The 21,006-nt window shown below is 41.5% G+C and overlaps 1 protein-coding gene across 1 annotated transcript in view; it reads right to left on the bottom strand.

Moving 5' to 3' along the window:
* Positions 1-21,006, bottom strand: part of pacrg (PARK2 co-regulated) — a 270,269-nt gene that overhangs the window by 172,528 nt on the left and 76,735 nt on the right. The gene's annotated exons all lie outside the window — the stretch shown is intronic.

Below are 21,006 nucleotides of genomic sequence, written 5' to 3' on the forward strand. Positions count from 1 at the left end.
TACTACCATACCCCGTTCAAAAGGTACTTAAATATTTTGTCTTGCCCATTCACCCCCTGAATGGCACACATACACAATCCATGTCTCAATTGTCTCAAGGCTTAAAAATCCTTCTTTAACCTGTCGCCGTTCATCTACACTGATTGAAGTGGATTTAACAAGTGACATCAATAAGGGATCATAGCATTCACCTGGTCAGTCTATGTCATGGAAAGAGCAGGTGTTTTTAAGGTTTTGTTACCTCACTAGGGTCAATGGAGTGAAAGTTCTGSAGACATGATTGTTTTCATCTCAGAAAGATTTTTCTCAAACCATCGAGAAAGGTTTTTCTCGAAGAATAGATAATGCTGGTAGTGGAGTAAGCTCACTTAAGGGACATAGGCGTGCGTGTAAACAACCACAAATTCACTTCCCATTTCGAAGGAAGGAGAAAGGGAAGAAGATCACTGAACCAGATGTAATTACAAAAGGCAATAAAACTGCTCCAKGTCTATGACCCACAAGGAGGAAATATGTCATCGCTTATCAGCCCAGCACAGGATGGGGAAATCTTGTGGTTGGCTTGCTTGCTCTTTTCAAATGTGACACTGTGCAAGATGGTGGGGCCTTTTTCGAGAACACCAAATGTACAAATTCTCCCTCCTTCATTCCGGGGGAAATATCGTTTTTAAACAGAGATGAGGGCGATAAACAACATTGGATGTGACATTCAGGACTAATAAGAGACGGGCTGTTTAGATATTGGGGAAGACAGGCCCAGGTCTTAAATCCTACAGTAAACAACACTGTGAGTGCTGTTTGTGAGGACATTGCACTATATCAATCATAGCATGATAATAACCTTCTTGAGGAGCCATGAGAAAGAGTGATATGAGCTGGTGCTGTACTCCTCTACGTACGTGTGTATGTATCATCACAAATACTSTAGGCTATTGTTGTTATGAGTACATGAGCACAGAAAGAATACTATACCACACAAGCCTCCATGTTGGTTGTAGAGAAAAGGTATGTAGTCAGAAACGTCAATAATGTCACAGTATATCTGTTTTTTGATATCAAAATACAAAATCGCTTTAATTGTCAAACAACCTCTGACCTCTACTTTTCAAATACATTTTTTCTGCCAACAAAACACAGCTTAAATATCATCTGTGCCACTGGGACACCACAATGTATCTGCTCAGTATCTGCTCAGTCAAACTGCAAAAAGCTTTGAGCGAAGAAAACTTGAGTCGAAAACAGAGGTGATGACTACAGTAAACTTTGCATTGCTTATGTTCCCCCAGTATGGGGGAGGGAAGGGAAGCTGTCCTCTTCTCTTTTTAAAGCGTGGTGAGAGAAGGGAGAGTTGTTGTTGTTGTTGTTGCCGGCGCGAGGTGGGGGATACTTGACAGGTATTGTCTGTCGACTCAGGGAGCGGCCGGGCGATGAAGATGAGTCTGCTTCTGACAAGTTTATTGAAAAAGATGCAGGCGCAAACAGCTTGGTCCCCCTACTCTACTCTACAACACTACCTCCTTTCTCTCCTCTCTGTCTCCTCCTTCTCTCTCTTTCTCACTCCCCCCCCTTCTTTCTGTTCCTTTCTATCTCACTCTTTGTCTGGCTCTTCCTTTCGCTCTCCATCAATCGTTTTATCTTATTCTCTCTCTCTCTCTCTCTCTCTCTTGCTCTATCCCCTCTCCTTCTCTTCCCCCCTGCTTCTCTCTTGGACAAAACACACTGCAGGAAGAGAGAACTGGAAAATAAACTTTTCTGTTCGACTCCATATAAAAAGGAAGAGAAAAGAAACAAGGAGGGAGAGAGAACAATAAAGCCAAATGCAGTGCAGTGTGTTGGCTTTTCTTTTATAGACAGCACCTTTGATTCATACTCCTCCTCTTATCTATTTTCTACAGCAGTCCTGGCAGCGGAGGAGACAGCCACGGCATGTAAGAGGAAAATTAGGTCTCGCCACAGGCGTGATAACCTCCCCCTCAGCACAACTCGGGTTCTGGCCCTGTAGGGACAAGCTGGGATGTGATTGGCAGACAGTGGATTTCCTCTCATAGCTGCTAATGCTGTTGGCTTTAATGTTTCCCGGGTGCTGGGGCATCCAGTGGCAATCCCAATCAGAGGGCCAAAGATGAATTATGCAAATGAGATGACAATTTCTTCATCTGTTCACAAGGCTTACTTATGGTACAATAAATAGGGCTATAAATGAGAAAAGGTGTAACGTTTGGATCGATCCACAATACTGTATGCATCTATCCATTCACAATGCATCAATCAATGCATTATACAACAGGTCTCTCCAAGGTCATGGGGTGAGTGTCACTTCAAAATACATTCCACGCATTCTACGACCCCAGGTAATGCTGCCGATGATGATAATGATGTCGAAGATAACGACAAGGATATGATGATGGTGAAAATGTGAGGAAATGTGAGGCACGTCATTGTTCAAATATTTTGACCTCKCATGGTCTGGAGAGAAGGAGTGTGTGGGGGGCCGGTAAGAAGTTCACTGGAGGTAATCACCATTGGGGTGTGGATAAATAGGAAAGATGAAGAAGGGGGCGAAAGTCAGTTAATAAGAAAAAATGAGGATACATGGAGGGCCTTTGAATGAAATATTACTCATATTATGTATTTCTGTTCACCAGATAGGGTAGTCTGTCATCTGCAGGAAGGGGGCAGAGAAACTAGGCTAAGTGGCCAGGGCCATTTTTTGTGCCTTTCCAAATGGCTGAATAGATATTAGGATTTTTTACAGCCTATTACACATGATAATTGGAGAGCATATTGAATTTCGGGGCAATTTTCTCTCCCACTGTCTCCCCACTGGGCACAAACTGGTTGAATCAACGTTGTTTCAACGTAATTTGTCAACGCATTGTGACGTGGAATCTACGTGGGAAAAGTCATCAACGTATACTGTTGTTTTGAAGGTGGTAACCAATTTTCAATKTAGACAAACCTTGTATAAAAATATGTTGAATTTGTATCTTTGAAACAAAATCAGATTTTCCTCATTATATCCACTATCAGAAAAAAAAACATAGGCTAGGCAGCACCTCCTACTGGAGAGTTCATTTTCTACAGCTATCCATTTGGTTTCCCATCCAGGGTTTTAATCAAGCCCAGCTTAGCTTTAGATATTTGTCACTGACTACTACCAGTGTGCGATCATGAGAATGATTATTGAGAGATGTCTTAATAACTAAATAGATMCACTGCTGCTACTGAAGTCATTSCAAAGGGTAGATTTAACAGAGTAAARGAAACGTAACCATACTTTATACAGTGCCTTCAGAAAGTATTCACACCCCTTTACTTTTTCCACATTTGGTTGTGTTACAGGCAAAATTTTAAATGTATGAAATTMAGATTTTTTTTGTCACTGATCTACACACAATACCCCATAATGTCAAAGGGTAAAATTGTTTGTAGTAAAATTCGCAATGAATTTAAAAAAATGAAAAGCTGAAATATCTTGAGTATCTTCAAGTATTCAACCCTGTTGTTATGGCAAGSCTAAATAAGTTCAGGAGTAACAATGTGCTTAAAATGTTAAAACAGTTAAGAGTTTAATGGTTGTGATCTGAGAAAACTGAGGATTGCTCAACAACATTGTAGTTACTCTACAATACTAATCTTAATGAAAGAGTGAAAAGAAGAAAGCCTGTACAGAATTGAAAATATTCCAAAATATGCACCCTGTTTGCAACAAGGCATTTCAGTAATACTCCAAATAATTTGGCAAAGAAATAGTTACTTGTCCTGAATACAAAGAGTTACACATCCATTGGATTGAGCTCTGGGCTTTGACTAGGCCATTCCAAGACATGTAATGTTTCCCCTTAAACCACCCGAGTGTTGCTTTAGCAGTATGCTTAGGGTCATTGTCCTGCTGGAAGGTGAACCTCCCAGTCTCAAATCTCTTGAAGACTGAAACAGGTTTCCCTCAAGAATTTCCCTGTATTTAGCGCCTTGCATCATTTCTTCAATTCTATCCAGTTTCCCAGTCCCTGCCGATGAAAAGCATCCCCACAGCATGATGTTGCCACCACCATGCTTCACTGTGGTGAATGGTGAATGGTGAATGGTGTTCTCGGGGTGATGAGAGGTGTTGGGTTTGCACCAGACATTTTCCATGATGGCCAAAAAGCTAAATTTCTGTCTCATCTGACCAGAGTACCTTCTTCCATATGTTTGGGGAGTCTCCCATGCCTTTTGGCGAATACCAAACGTGTTTGCGTATTTTTTTCTTTAAGCAATGGCTTTTTTCTGGCCACTCTTCCATAAAGCTCAGCTTTGTGGAGTGTACGGCTTAAAGTGGTCCTATGGACAGATACTCCAATCTCCACTGTGGAGCTTTGCAGCGCCTTCAGAGTTATCTTTGGACTCTTTGTTGCCTCTCTGATTATTGCCCCCTTGCCTGGTCCGTGAGTTTTGGTGGGCGGCTCTCTCTTGGCAGGTTTGTTGTGGTGCCATATTCTTTCCATTTTTTAATAATGGATTTAATGGTGCTCCGTGGGATGTTCAAAGTTTCTGATATTTTTTTAGAACCCAACCCTGATCTGTACTTCTCCACAACTTTGTCCCTGACCTGTTTGAAGAGCTCCTTGGTCTTCATGGTGCCGCTTGCTTAGTGGTGTTGCAGACTCTGGGGGCTTTCAGAACATGTGCATATATACTGAGATCATGTGACACTGAGATTTATTTAACTAATTATGTGACTTCTGAAGGTAATTGGCTGCACCAGATCTTATTTCGGGGCTTCATAGCAAAGAAAATCGGAGTAGATAGCCAGAGCAAATTTACRAGCTAGTACATCTATCAACAGTTGTTGCAGAGACATTCTATTGAAATGGATACTTGCATAATGGAGTCTTTTATTAAGACAAGTAGCTAGCTAGCTAAACAATGAAACATAATCCCAACTCATGATGTTACTACCTTGCATGAATCTGCAGGTAGCTAACCAACCAGATTCAATGTTAGCTAGCTAACATTAGGCTATAACTAGTCAAGCAAATGTCTCTGTGATACGAAACATAAGTTCATACACATAACGTTAGCTAGCGAGCCAGCCAGCTAACATTAGCTAGCTAACAGTACACATTAACTTGAAATGAAACCACTTTCTGTCAAAATTAGAAACATGTAATATCTGAAAATGTAGCTAGCTAGACTATTTTACCCGTACKCATCATGGTTGGACGCGTCTCCTCTCGGATGCCATGGTTGCCCTTAGTTTGAAGATGTAATCCGGAGACAGGTGTTTTCTCCACCTCCTTAGCTATCATACTCGAATTCCACTGATTTCAAAACTCAGTCCTCCAGAAAGTGGAGAGCATACACATAATATTAGCTAGCGAGCCAGCCAGCTAACGTTAGCTAGCTAACGTTAGCTAGCTAACAGTACACTTTAACTTGACATTAGGTTTATGCAGTTTTACTACGCAATACATTTTAAAAAGCCACGTTAGACAGGATTACCTATACATACGGACCATCTCAAATAGACAGAAGCGTGTTATATGGCAGACCAATCTAAACTCATCTCTCGGCATGTCCAGTCCACTCATTATCTGAGTCAATCATGGTTGCTGTCTTATTCTCTGGCTAAACCAACTAGGCTCATAATTGAACAATTACATTTTTATTTACAAATGGCATACAAGTTTGTTATTAAGGCACATGAAAGTTAACATGTTCGAGAAGGCATTTCTGCAGCTCTCCTGTGAAGTGTTGACCCGCGACAAAAGCCTAGTTTCTTGAAACGGGTCACATTTAAGTATTTTGTGTAGATCGTTGACAAAAAATMGCAATTAAATCCAATTTAATCCCACTTTGTAACACAGCAAAATGTGGAAAAGGTCAAGGGATGTGAATTCTTTCTGAAGGCACTGTAAGTAACATATCATCAATGATACTACTTAGGCTATGAGTTACAATGTTTTGTTCACATACTATTTGGGGCTGCAGGTAGCCTAGTGGTTAGAGWGTTGGGCCAGTAACCYAAWGGTTGCTAGATCAAATCCCAGAGTTGACAAGGTAAAAATCTGTCATTCTGAACAAGGCAGTTAARCCACTGTCCCTAGGCTGTCATTGTAAATAAGAATTTGTTCTTAACTGACTTGGCTAGTTAAATAAAGGTCAAATWATTTATTTTTTCATCTAAGTTATATTTGTCACATGCTTCCTAATCAACAAAGTGACATGTACATGGGTCCTTTTCTAACAATGCAGAGCTAAAGATTTAAAAAATGTATGGTGACACGAGGAATAAACACACACTTAATAACGAATAAAAATAACATGGTAGTACCAGTACTYAAGCGATGTGCYMGWGTATGAGGTAGGGGTKAAGTGACTAGGCAACAGGTAAGATAATAGAAAGTAGCAGCAGTGTGAAAGTGTGTGTGAGTGTGTTTGTGGTGTCAGTATGCATGTGTTCGCCATGATTATGTGTGTGTGGGCATATGTAGTGTGTATGTGTGTGTTGGTGTGTCAGTGTAACTGTGTGTGGGTGGGTAGAGTCCAGTATGTGTGCATAGAGGGTTAGTGCAAAAAAAGTGTGTGTGTTGGGGTGTGTATGTGTGTGTCGGGGTGTCAGTGTAAGTATGTGTGAGTGTGTGGGTAGAGTCCAGTGTGTGTAAATAGAGTCCATTCTAGAGAGTTAGTGCAAAAAAGGGTCAATGCAGGTAGTTTGTGTAGCCATTTGATTTGCTATTTAYRAGTCTTGTTAAGAAGTCTTATGGCTTGGGGGTAGAAGCTGTTCAGGTTCCTGTTGGTTACAGATTTGGTGCACTGGTACCGCTTGCAGGGTTGGAAATTAACACCCACCACCCGCCAAATGCGGGTAAGAATGTATATTTCACCAGCCACGTTGGCTGGTGGTCACACAGAGAATTTGGGAAAAACATTTTTTATCCAAGAAGTTGAAAAAGTTGGTCGAATTGACAAGAAAAGTTACTAAAGTGTGACCTGTTCTCGTCTTTTTTGGCCAGTTAKAATGTTTTGTTCACATGCTAGGTTGTTTTCAATATTAGTTTGAGTTTGTGCAACTGCCTGCTGCTCGGAAGACATCYCCACACATAGAACAATGAGACAGATATTTCACTGAATGTGTAAATGTGAAGCATCGTCTTGGTGTTTCCACTCAATACCAAATATGGCAGTGAGAGGAGGCCAGTGGATGGCAGTGAGAGAAGATGGAAGGAGATGGAATTGAGTTATTACACATGCGCACTTCCCAGAGTAGGCGTTCCCTGATGMAAATATGCGCACCAATAGGGTCTCGCTAGCTCGTGCTTGGCTCTGCCCACCTCCTAGCTTCGTCTACGCACTATGACTAATTTTGCTGTGGTCTATCTCGGGTTAGTTATAAAAATCGTTGACATTGCAGTCAGATTTTTTTTCCGTCAGGCAAGCGAGTGCCAAAGTTACGACGATAACGGCCTGTCCCTTAAAGGGCCATCTAAAATGTCTTGTCTCACCTAATGATTGTGCTTGATTGAGCATGGATTACTCCCAAAACCTTATATTCATGAACAATTTTGGCATTCTTCTCCTAGATTTATTTGTGTGCTTCTACATTTCTATTTAGGAACACATCAAGTACTCTTTTTTTTTATATTTTTTTTATATTTTTTTTAATGTAAGCTTAGAGCCCTGAACTATAATAATAAATAAGCCTTATCAATCAGCACTTCGTGGCAGGGCAGGCACTTTAGTTGACTCTTGATGTGCAGTTGTWGAACTYTTTATCTGTTTTTATTATTGGATCTAAATAATTAATTTTAACATACAGTTGAAGTCGGAAGTTTACATACACCTTAGCCAAATACATTTAGTCCCAGTTTTTCACAATTCCGCATTTATCCAGTAAAAATCCCTGTTTTAGGTCAGTGGATCACCCTTTATTTTAAGAATGTGAAATGTCAGAATAATAGTAGAGAATGATTTATTTAATATTTTATTTCTTTCATCACATTCCCAGCGGGCCAGAAGTTTACATACACTCAATTAGTATTTTGTTAGCATTGCCTTTAAATTGTTTAACTTGGGTCAAACGTTTCGGGAGCCTTCCACAAGCTTCCCACAATAAGTTGGGTGAATTCTGGCCATTCATCCTGACAGAGCTGGTGTAACTGAGTCAGGTTGTAGGCCTCCTTGCTCGCACATACTTTTTCAGTTCTGCCCACAAATTTTCTATAGGATTGAGGTCAGGCTTTGTGATGGCCTCCAATACCTTGACTTTGTTGTCCTTAAGCCATTTGCCACAACTTTGGAAGTATGCTTGGGGTCATTGTCTATTTGGAAGACCCATTTGTGACCAAGCTTTAACTTCCTGACTGATGTCTGAGATGTTGCTTCAATATATCCACATCATTTTCCTTTTCATGATGTCATCTAATTTGTGAAGTGCACCAGTTCTCTCCTGCAGCAAAGCACCCCACAACATGATGCTGCCACCCCCGTGCTTCAAGGTTGGGATGGTGTTCTTCGCTTGCAAGCCTCCCCTTTAGCCTCAAACATAACAATGGTCATTATGGCTAAACAGTTCTATTTTTGTTTCATCAGACCAGAGGACATTTCTCCAAAAAGTACGATCTTTGTCTCCATGTGCAGTTGCAAACCGTAGTCTGGCTTTTTATGGCGGTTTTGGAGGCAGTGGCTTCTTCCTTGCTGAGCGGCCTTTCAGGTTATGTTGATTAGACTCGTTTTACTGTGGATATAGACACTTTTGTACCGGATTCCGCCAGCATCTTCACAAGGTCCTTTGCTGTTGTTCTGGGATTGATTTGCACTTTCACACCAAAGTACATTCATCTTAGGAGACAGAACTCGTTCCTTCCTGAGCGGTATGACGGCTGCGTGGTCCCATGGTGTTTATACTTGCGTACTATTATTTGTACAGATGAAGTGGTAACCTTTATGCGTTGGAAATTGCTCCAAGGATGAACCAGAATTTTTTGTCTTGGCTGATTTCTTTTGATTTTCCCATATTCAAGGAAGAGACATGAGTTTGAAGGTAGGTCTTGAAATACATCCACAGGAACACATTTCGATTTGACTCAAATGATGTCAATTAGCCTATCAGAAGCTTCTAAAGCCATGACATAATTTTCTGGAATTTTCCAAGCTGTTTAAAGGCACTGTCAACTTAGTGTATGTAAACTTCTGACCCACTGGAATTGTGATACAGTGAATTATACATGGAATAATCTGTCTGTAAACAATTGTTGGAAAAATGACTTGTGTCATGCACAAAGTAGATGTCCTAACCGACTTGCCAAAACTATAGTTTGTCAACAGGAAATTTGTGGAGTGTTTGTAAAACGAGTTTTAATGACTCCAACCTAAGTGTATGTAAACTTTTGGCTTCAACTGTATATCATTTAATTTTTTTTATGATATACACATAAAATATTCTACATATTCAGTTTTAGAAAATGGATATGATTTATGAGTTGTTTGTAACTTAGCATTCAGTATTCCTGGCACACTCATAAATTCAATAACACCGCTCTACTAATTGCATGGCTTAAACCAAGCTTTATTCCTGATATTCATCTAAACCAATTAAGTGAGGGGGGGGGGGGCTTAATCCTTGGTTGAATGTTAAAGTACACGCTCATCCTGATGTCATAAAAGCCCRCACTCCACAAGCCACATGTCTGTTAGAATGAATTTATTTGGGTCATTTGCCTTTTTTAAGAGACCTAGAAGTGCCCATATAATTCAATGGCCTTTGCTTCAGGGTAAGGATTASAGAAAAGGGGGGAAAAAAGGGTTGTCTGATATTTCCACCCATCCCTTCTGTTCCCGTAGGCCGAGGCAAAGCCTACTCATGCTGAGCGAGAGAGTGGCTCTATCTGTGGGTCTATATTGGACATACTTGTAGGGATGAGTGGAGTGACTCCATGAGCTCATCACTGCTATGGCTCAGCCACGGTAAAGAGGAGYGAAAAAAGTGATTATGAAATCCTGATTGAGCACCCTCAGCACTYCCATTCATCAACGTAATTAGTCATAATCAGTGGCATCCGCAGAGAGGGGGATGATAGGAAAAAGACTGACTGAGTGAAAAGGTAGGGAAGGAAAAAATGATGTTTTGTATTAAACCAAAAGCTATACACACCACAGGAGGCTGCTGAAGGTAGAARGGCTCATAAGAATGTCCAGAACGGAGCAAATGGAATCGCATCAAACAACTGGAAACCATGTGTTTGATGTATACACACAGTAAATTATGGCTGAGTTGGTCTTTTGTACTTGCCGAGAATTGTTGGAATATTAATTAATATGTAAACAATGACGCATAGCTCCACATCAGTGGATCCCAAACTGTGGGGGTCAGTACAGCTTTCAATTTATTCTTGTAAGATGTWATAGTAGAGTGCACAAGGTGCAATTTCGAAATTGTGTAGCGCATCATCCGTTTTCCTCTTGTCATGTCAGTCTTTGCATACCTTAGAGAGCTATGTATAACTTGTCAGAAATGTCCAGATCAATTTTCCCATGTCAGCTGTTTTTCAGCCAGGTTATTCAGCCCATAGATTTACCTCAAATGTCATATAGAATTGCAAGAAAACTGCAACATTTTCTCTGCAACCCCATGACAAAATGTGTAGAATTGCTGGAAATAAGCTTTAAACCTGCAACATTTTCTCTCCACCAACAAGATGGGTGTGAACAGTTTGTGTCATGAACAGTGCTTGTGCCCATAGAAACAGACGTGGCGCTCCAATGCTTCCCACAGTTGGGTCAAGTTGGCTGGATGTCCTTTGGGTGGTGGACCATTTTTGATACACACAGAAAATGTTAAGTTTGAAAAACCCAGCAGCGTTGCAGTTCTTGAGACAAACCGGTGCGTCTGGCACCTACTACCGTAACCCGTTCAAGGGCATTTAAATATTTTGTATTGCGCATTCACCCTCTTAATGGCACAAACACAATCAATGTCCCAATTGTCTCAAATCTTTAAAATCCTTCTTTAACCTGTCTCCTCCCCTTCATTGACGTGGATTTAACAAGTGACATCAACAAGGGATCATATATTTCACCTGGATTCACCTGATCAGTCTATGTCATGGAAAGAGCACATGTTCTTAATGTTTTGTATACTCAGTGTATTTCATAGGACAAAATCTGTCACATAGCCTACTGTACTGAATAGGCACTCTTACTCCATCCTAGATGTGTAGTAATGGTTTTGGGAGGTCTAGGACTATGCTGTGAGATGTGCAGTGTGTGGATTGTCTGGTGCCTGCTGGACAGACAGGCTTTAATAACCAGTCCGAAGGCCTGGGGAGCACCAATCAAGTGGAGTTTCCAGGCCAGCCAACCCCTTTACACATGCTGATCTGATTGCCTTCATGTATTATTTAATCAAAATGTGTCTGCTTTGATGTAGTGTACATTATGAGAGTTTAAAATTTAAACACTTGAAAATTGACCTTTAATTCTGACTAAAACATCCCTCCAGGTAAAAGTAGTAYCTAGTGTGCACTTTATTTCCATTGTTGAGAGACACCTGAGAGAAGAATTGTGATTGAGCCTACCACTTCCTCTCCCACATTGGCATTGCCATCATCCAGCCATTAAGTGCTAATAAAACAAAGTGTCACRGAAAATAAACCAACCGCAAATGGCATTTATGCTACAAACTGAAATGGACTCAATGAATCATTCAATACAAGACAAAAGGGGATAATTGTAMAAAATCAATTGAGTGACGAGACTATCTTTGTCATTCAGCGTTTGATACTTAAAAAAAAAKWWAAAYKCTAAATATGAACACAAAAAACACATTGGTTCAAAATGATCAAAATCGTGATACTTTGTTTCTGCCGAGTGTTTCCGTTTTTTGGCTGAGGGCTTAACCCTGTGCATGCCCTCAGCAGAATTTGTTTTTGTATATCAAGCAGTTGTGCGCTGTTCTGTTTCCCACCCTAGACTGCCAAAGGCCAGTCACCCTTGACACCAACCTTACACAAAACAGAACGCCAATTAAATAAAAATATATWAAAAAAATCAAAGTTACAGAGGAAATAATTGGCATAACGCCCCTAGGGGCGAACACATGTTTCAGTAGCAGGCAGCCTTAGATAGAAAGGGAGGAGGTAAAAGAAGAAGGAGGGGCGGTGGCAGTGGGGAGAAAGAGGTAAGCCAAGGATGGAGGGGAAAGGGGGATTCAGGCCTGTGAGTCTGCTTTTCATTTCTCCAATTTTTTATTAGCCTTGCTGCCAGAGAGAGGAACTGCCTGAAGCCCTGAGGAGCCCAGCACACGGCCAGCCTAACCATGGCTGTCTGAGAGTGGCAGCTGGGCAGCCGCCGCCYTGCCCAAAGGTAAATCCTAATTGTCAACTGGGCCAACACTACTTTATTAACTTCCCTTTTCTCTTCATCCTCCTGTGCCTTTTGCCCGGCTTTAATTAAATCATGCTCTTCTTTCCGCTGCTTAACAATACAAAGACGTTTTCTTGACAGTTGCTTATGATAATGTCTGTGACTCTCTCTCTCAGAGGTATTTTTTGTTTACCGAGTTCACACTTGAGCAATGTTCGGGGACGGGTGGATGTCTAGGGCCTACTTTTGGGAGTGGGTTGCGGGTGGGTGGGAGAATAYGTGCAATATGTAGAAATCGCTCCGCCATTTCCTGGTTGCTAAAATCCTAACAGTTCGCCTTAACTGTACCATRTCAACCGCTGTGAAATATATTTTCAAAAAGCAAAAACATTGTATTTTCAGCTGTTTTAAGTTGCTGTTCAAAACCTAAACTAAAATATGCGAAAACAAAACTTAAGCGCAGGAAGCATAGAAATAGCGCACATAGATACACTACATGACCAAAAGTATGTGGACACCTGCTCGTCAAACATCTCATTCCAATATCATGGGCATTAATATAGAGTTGATCTCCCRTTTGCTGCTATAACAGCCTCCACTCTTCTGGGAAGACTTTACACTAGATGTTGGAACATTGCTGCAGGGACTTGCTTCCATTCAGCCACAAGAGCATTAGTGAGGTCAGGGACTGATGTTGGGCAATCAGGCCTGGCCCACAGTAGGCGTTCAATGGYGTTGAGGTCAGGGCTCTGTGCACGCCAGTCAAGTTCTTCCACACCGATCTCGAAAAAAAAKRATTTCTGTATGGACCTAGCTTTGTGCACGGCGGCAGAGTCATACTGAAACAGGAAAGGGCTTTCCCCAAACTGTTTACACAAAGTGGAAGTACAGAATCGCCTAGAATGTCATTGCACGCTGTAGCYTTAAGATTTCCCTTCACTCGAACTAAGGGGCCTAGCCCGAATCATGAAAAACAGCCCCAGACCATTAATCCTCCTCCACCAAACAGTTGGCCCTATGCATTGGGGAAGGTAGTATTTTCCTGGCATCCGGCAAATCCATATTCGTCCGTCGGACTGCCAGATGGTGAAGCGTGATTCATCACTCCAGAYAACACGTTTTCACTGCTCCAGAGTCCAACGGCGGCGAGCTTTACCCACTCCAGYCGATGCTTGGCATTGCACATAGTGATCTTAGGCTTGTGTGCGGCTGCTCGGCCATGGAAACCCATTTTATGAAGCTCCCAACAAACAGCTGATGTTGCTTCCAGAGGCAGTTTGGAACTTAGTAGTGAGTGTTGCAACCAAGGACAGACGATTTTTTACACGCTATGCGCTTCAGCACTCGGTGYTTCTGTTCTCTGAGTTTTTGTGGCCTATCACTTCGCAGCTGAGCCATTGTTGCTCCTAGACGTTTCCACGTCAGAATAACAGCACCGGGGCAGCTATAGCAGGGCAMAAATGGACTTGTTGGAAAGGTGGCATCCTATGACAGTGCCACATTGAAAGTCACTAAGCTCTTCAGTAAGGCCATTATACTGCCAATGTTTGTCTGTGGAGATTGCATGGCTGTGTGCTCGATGTTATACACCTGTCAGCAACGGGAGTGGCTGAAATAGCCAYATCCACTAATTTGAAGGGGCGTCCACATACTTTTGTATACATAGTGTAGAACAGATGTACAGCTTCTTAGACTTGCTTTCAATGAGAATGACAGATCTATAACTCACATTTCTATGTGAATTTAGTCAGGTCGCACAAAAATGTACATATTGCAGCTTTAAAGATCTTGACTATTTTATGTGTTTCGACAAATAACGACTCCTCCTGAACACCTAACAGTGCGTGCCCTGATAGAGTGAGCAAATATGAGCCAAATTGCTGTAGTTCTCAGAGAGGATTTATGTTTCATGTCTTATTATCTTCAGGTCGGATTACTGTGCTCCCTTCCTAGGAAACTCCACGCCACATAAAGCTCAAAGTGTTTCCAGAGGCGCCCACCCTTGCACTTAAGAGCCTCAGCCAGAGGGTTTAGCTAAGGCGTTAGCCGTGCCACTACACTGGCTGGGGTAACAAATCTAAGCCCTCGCTCTCCTTCGTTTGCTTGCCTTAATGGCTCTCCGACTAAAACAAAGCAAAGACAATCAAAGGTCAAGAGCAAGCAGTTTGGTTCTCAGGGACAGGTCTGACGAGTCCTCCACTTTATAAGACCGCAATCTGGAGTGAAGATGCTGGTGAAATGGCAATGCACTCCATCAAGGGAGGATTACATGTAGATGGTGATGAGCTTAGGCTTAGGCAGGGTGAGGGCTCTACTTGACTTTGAGGAGAAAGGTTGAGAAGCTGTTGGCTGATTAACATGCACCTCAGAGTCTGGGGAAATATTACAGGTGCAACCCAGCTTGTTTATCGTTGAGTTTAATTAACCAGGATGTGGTTAAAGTTTTAACTTCTTATGGCTGCAGGGGCAGTATTGAGTGGCTTTGATGAAAGGTGCACATAGTAAACTGCCTGCTCCTCAGTCCCAGTTGCTAATATATGCATATTATTAGTATATTTTGATAGAAAACCCTCTGAAGTATCTAAAACTGTTTGAATGATGTTTGTGAGTATAACAGAACTCATATGGCAGGCAAAAACCTGAGAAAAAATCCAAACAGGAAGTGGGAATTCTGAGGTTGGTAGATTTTCAACACAACCACTATTGAACAAACAGTGGGATATGGATGAGTTTGCACTTCCTATGGCTTCCACTAGATGTCAACAGTCTGTAGAACCTTGTCTGGTGCCTCTACTGTGAAGTGGGGGCCGAAGGAGACAGGAAATAGTCAGGTCTACCATGACCTGACCATGCTCTGACCATGCGCGTTCACATGAGAGGGAGCTCTGTTCCATCGCATATCTGAAGTCAATGTAATTCTCCGGTTGGAACGTTTGGAAGACGGTTGGAAGATTTATGTTAAAAACATTCTAAAGATTGATTCAATACATCGTTTGACATGTTTTTACTGACTGTTACGGAACTTTTTGACATTTCGTTCAGCTTAGATGAACGCGCTTTCTGACTTTGGATTTGTTTACCAAACACGCTAACAAAATAGCTATTTGGACATAAATTATGGACATTATCAAACAAAACAAACATTTCTTGTGGGAGTCCTGGGAGTGGCATTCCGACGAAGATCAGCAAAGGTAAGTGAAGATTTATAATGCTTTTTATGGGTTTTGTTGACTGCACAATTTGGCGGGTAACTGTATGGCTTCCTTTTGTGGCTGAACGCTGTTCTCAGATTATTGAATATTGTGCTTTTTGCCGTAAAGCTTTTTGAAATCTGACACAGCGGTTGCATTAAGAACAAGTGTATCTTTAAATCTATGTAAAACATGTATCTTTCATCAAAGTTTATGATGAGTATTTATGTTATTTGACGTGGTTCTCTGCAATTTCTCGGATATTTTGAGGATTTCTGAACATGGCGCCAATGTAAACTGAGGTTTTGGATATAAATATGACTTTATCGAACAAAACAATATGTATTGTGTAACATGAAGTCCTATGAGTGTCATCTGATGAAGATCATTCAAAGGTTAGTGATTAATTTTTCTCTCTATTTCTGCTTTTTGTGACCTCCTGTCTTGGCTGGAAAAAATTACTGTGTTTTTCTGTGATTTTCTGGGTGACCTAACATAATCGTTTGGTGGTGCTTTCGCTGTAAAAGCCTATTGAAATCGGACACTTTGGTGGGATTAACAACAAGATTGCCTTTAAATTGTATAAGATACATGTATGTTTGAGGATTTTAATTATGAGATTTCTGTTGTTTGAATTTGGCGCCCTGCACTTTCACTGGCTGTTGTCATAATCATCCCGTTAACGGGATTGCAGCCATAAGAAGTTTTAAAGGGGATGTTGGTCTGTGGAGTCAGATGTTCAGCAAAGTACTCCATGCTGTACAACAGTGTCCCACCAGTAGAGTCAGCTACTACTGCAAACTGCTTACATTAGTAAGCCATGAATCCACATAGTGTATGAACAAGGACAAAGCGGTAGAGACACAAGCGGTAGGCTTTATAGAGTATTGCAGCAACAGTACCTTACCTTTACAAAGAAGTCCCCACAATAATAGGGGTTTAGGGTTAAGGTTAGAATTATGTTAGTGTAGGGTTAGAATTAGATTAGGTTTAGGGTTAGGAGCTAGAGTTAGTCTTAGGGTAAGGTTAAGGTTATGGTTTTGGGTTAAGGTTAGGATTGGGGTAGGTTAGGTTAGGGTTATGGTGAGAGTACAGGTTAGGGTTAGGGTTATGGGAAATTAGGATTTTGAATGGACTGAATTGTGTGTCCCCACAAGGTTAGCTGTACAAGACTGTGTGTGTGTTGTGTGTGTGTGTGTTGTGTGGTGTGTGTGTGTGTGTGTGTGTGTGTGTGTGTGTGTGTGTGTGTGTGTGGTGTGTGTGTGTGTGTGTGATGAGAGGGATGGAGGAGTGAGTGAACATAGCCACGGTTGAAGACTCCTGGATCATGCTCCAGTTTTAAGATGAAAGCTTTATATAAAGCCCAGATTAGAGCTGGATGTGTGTTTTGGGGGGGAGCTTGCCTGTTATTTTGCATTAATAATGAAAAACTATGTTAATAAAGCTACATACAAACATGGTTCTTTTTTGTTTTCTTGAGGGGCAGCTCATCATGAATCAAAGTTGACAATCTACTGGCAAATCCTTTTCAACCCTTGTCATATGAAGATAAATAATGAAAAAATTATAGATTAAACGTATCGGTGCTCATCGGCCACTGAACATAAACATTAAACAACAAGTTGGAACTCCAAATTCAATAATGAGTGGTTTGGAAGGAAAGCCACAGCACAACAAGGTGAGTCCAAAAATGTCTTGTACGCTGGCTGCTTAAATGATGTAATATGCCCAAGGAGATATGTACAGTCGTGGCCAAAAGTTTTGAGAATGACACAAAAATTTATTTCCACAAGTTTGCTGCATCACTGTCTTTAGATATTTTTGTCAGATGTTACTTAGGAATACTGAAGTATAATTACAAGCATTCATAAGTGTCAAAGCTTTTATTGACAAGTACATGAAGTTGATGCAAGAGTCAATATTTGCAGTGTTGACCCTGCTTTTTCAAGACCTCTGCAGTCCCCCTGGCATGCTGTCAATTAACTTCTGGCCACATCCTGACTGATGGCAGCCCATTTCTGCATAATCAATGCTTCGAGTTGTCTTGAATTTGTGGGGTTTGTTGCCACCCGCCTCTTGAGGATTGACCACAAGTTCTCAATGGGATTAAGGTCTGGGAGTTTCCTGGCCATGGACCCAAAATATCGATGTTTTTGTCCCCGAGCCACTTAGTTATCACTTTTGGCAAGTGCTCCATCATGCTGGAAAAGGCATTGTTCGTCACCAAACTGTTCCTGGATGGTTGGGAGAAGTTGCTCTCGGAGAGATGTGTTGGTACCATTCTTTATTCATGCTGTATTCTTAGGCAAAATTATGAGTGAGCCCACTCCCTTGGCTGAGAAGCAACCCCAGACATGAATGGTCTCAGGATGCTTTACTGTTGGCATGACACAGGACTGATGTTAGCGCTCACCTTGTCTTCTCCAGACAAGCATTTTTCCGAGGCCCCAAACAATCGGAAAGGGGATTCATCAGAGAAAATGACTTTACCCCAGTCCTCAGCAGGTCCAATCCCGTACCTTTTGGCAGAATATCAGTCTGTCCCTGATGTTTTTCCTGGAGAGAAGTGGCTTCTTTGCTGCCCTCTCTTGACACCAGGCCATCCTCCAAAAGTCTTCGCCTCACTGTGCGTGCAGATGCACTCACACCTGCCTGCTGCCATTCCTCGCAAGCTCTGTACTGGTGGCGCCCCGAATCCCGCAGCTGAATCAACTTTAGGAGACGGTCCTGGCACTTGCTGGACTTTTTTGGGCGCGCTGAAGCCCTTCTTCACAACAATGAACCGCTCTCCTTGAAGTTCTTGATGATACCGATAAATGGTTGATTTAGGTGCAATCTTACTGGCAGCAATATCCTTGCCTGTGAAGCCCCTTTTTTGAGCAAAGCAATGATGACCGGCACGGTTTCCTTGTAGGTAACCATGGTTGACAGCATGAAACAATGATTCCCAAGCACCACCCTTCTTTTGAAGCTTCCAGTCTGTTATTTGAACTCAATCAGCATGACAGAGTGATCTCCAGACCTTGTCCTCGTCAACACTCACACCTGTGTTAACGAGAGAATCACTGACATGATGTCAGCTGGCCTTTTGTGGCAGGGCTGAAATGCAGTGGAAATATTTTTTGGGGATTCAGTTAATTTGCATGGCAAAGAGGACTTGCGAATCAAGTTGCAATTCATTCTGATCACTCTTCATAACATTCTGGAGTATATGCAAATTGCCATCATACAAACTGATGCAGCAGACTTTGTGAAAATTAATATTTGTGTCATTCTCAACTTTACGGCCACGACTGTATACCAAAGCTAAGAAAGTAATACTATGTGAATGTTGCGTAGTAAGATGTCCGTAGCCCATGTGCCTCACCCTAATAATTTGGTCCATTTACCCCTCTTAATTTGGTTTACTGTTCTGACTTGGTGGTGCACGTGTTAGAGACATCTTATCATTGAATATTGTAAGAGCTTTCATTGTCTGCTTATATGGCACCGTTATTTATGGCACCGTTATTTATCCTACGATTCTGACTTGGTGTACAGGGAGAATAGGGTAAGAACGACCCACGTTCTGAATTCTGTCGCTGTACATTTATTTCAAAAGTAATGAACAAATAGATATATTGACAACGTCCWTCGTAGCTCACTCATTAATGTCTTAATCGAAATTACGGATTGCCTCTTATTTGCTCGTCGTTCCCTTATGCCATAGTTTGTACATCTCAACTGTCAGTAGAAACCACATTTGCTAAAACAAGTCAGCCATAGCAGCTATATTTTTTTTTAAAGGCAGTAAACAAGGCTGAATTAACTGTTTCACTGCCAGACAAGGCTCCGCTGATGGCCAGGTGTAGCAGTGGTAAGGTGTTGGGACTGCTATTTGGACAGCTTTATTGAGGCCCTAACAGTTTGTGGGCACCGTTTGTCACCGTTATAGTGCAATTAATGTATTGTTTAGTGTTTTGTTATGTAGTGGCTTTGCTAAAAAATTGTTTGCCCAACCAAGATTTATATGCTGAAATCGCCACTGGTAATATAAAAAATTGTTTGCCCAACCAAGATTTATATGCTGAAATCGCCACTGGTAATAGGCCTTGCATGTTTTCAAAATGGTGGAGGTAGACCAGCCTGCATTTATCCAGGCAATAAAGGCATTTGATTGAAAACAGAAGACAAAAATGAGTGACAGGGAGAAAGAGGTAGATAGAGGTAGACAGAGTAGACGATAGAGCTGTGACGATAAACTGAAAATTATCGACACCGACCATACCAATCACCGATCACAGGCATTTTGCTGATATCGTTCATTACGATAAGTAGCCTATATTAGAGAAATGTGAAGTTTGAAATTAAATACATTTGCTAATATGGGTGATTGTTAATGGGATAATTAATGGCTACTACCATCAAACTACACTGAACTAAAATATAAATGCAAAACGCAACAATTTCAAAGATTTTACCGAGTTATATTTCATATAAGGAAGTCAGTCAACTGAAATACATTKATTAGGCCCTAAACTATGTATTTCACATGACTGGGAATACAGATATGCATCTGTTGGTCACAGATACCTTAAAAAAGAATTGGGGTGTGGATAAGAAAACCAGTCAGTACATGGTGTGACCACCATTTGCCTCATGCAGAGCGACACATCTCTTTCGCATAGAGTTGATCAGGCTGTTGATTGTGGCCTGGAGAATGTTGTCCCACTCCTCTTCAATGGGTGTGCGAAGTTGCTTGATATTGGCGGGAACTGGAACACACTGTCGTACACGTCCATCCAGAGCATCCCAAACATTCTCAATGGGTGACATGTCTGGTGAGTATGCAGGAAGAACTGGGACATTTTCAGCTTCCAGGAATTGTGTACAGATCCTTGCGACATGGCTGTGCATTATCATATTGAAACATGAGGTGATGGCGGCGGATGAATGGCAAGACAATGGGCCTCAGGTAGGGCTYTTACGGTGACCGTATTACCGCCACACCGGCAGTCAGGAGTCATMAGCCTAGTCAAATTCCATGTGACTGTTAAATCACAGTAACTAGGCTTCTCCAAAACTGTGCTCTGATGGTCATTAGTAACCTACCAAACTTGCTAACAACCAGTTGCTAATGGCCTGGTACCTAGTGATCTATTGTCCCTCTGACATTTCTCAACTTTCCATATATTAAGCACATTGCTTCGCTTTACAACCGGAGCAACCTACCTGGCTGGCATGAAAAGCGTCCTCTATTTGCTATTCAAGTGCATATTTATTTTATTTTATTTATTTCACCTTTATTTAACCAGGTAGGCAAGTTGAGAACAAGTTCTCATTTACAACTGCGACCTGGCGAAGATAAAGCAAAGCAGTTCGACACATATAACAACACAGAGTTACACATGGAGTAAAACAAACATACAGTCAATAATACAGTGGAAAAAAAAATAAAGTCTATATACAATGTGAGCAAATGAGGTGAGAA

Source organism: Salvelinus sp. IW2-2015, unplaced genomic scaffold (assembly GCF_002910315.2).
Source record: "Salvelinus sp. IW2-2015 unplaced genomic scaffold, ASM291031v2 Un_scaffold83, whole genome shotgun sequence".
Classification (NCBI taxonomy): Eukaryota; Metazoa; Chordata; class Actinopteri; order Salmoniformes; family Salmonidae; genus Salvelinus; species Salvelinus sp. IW2-2015.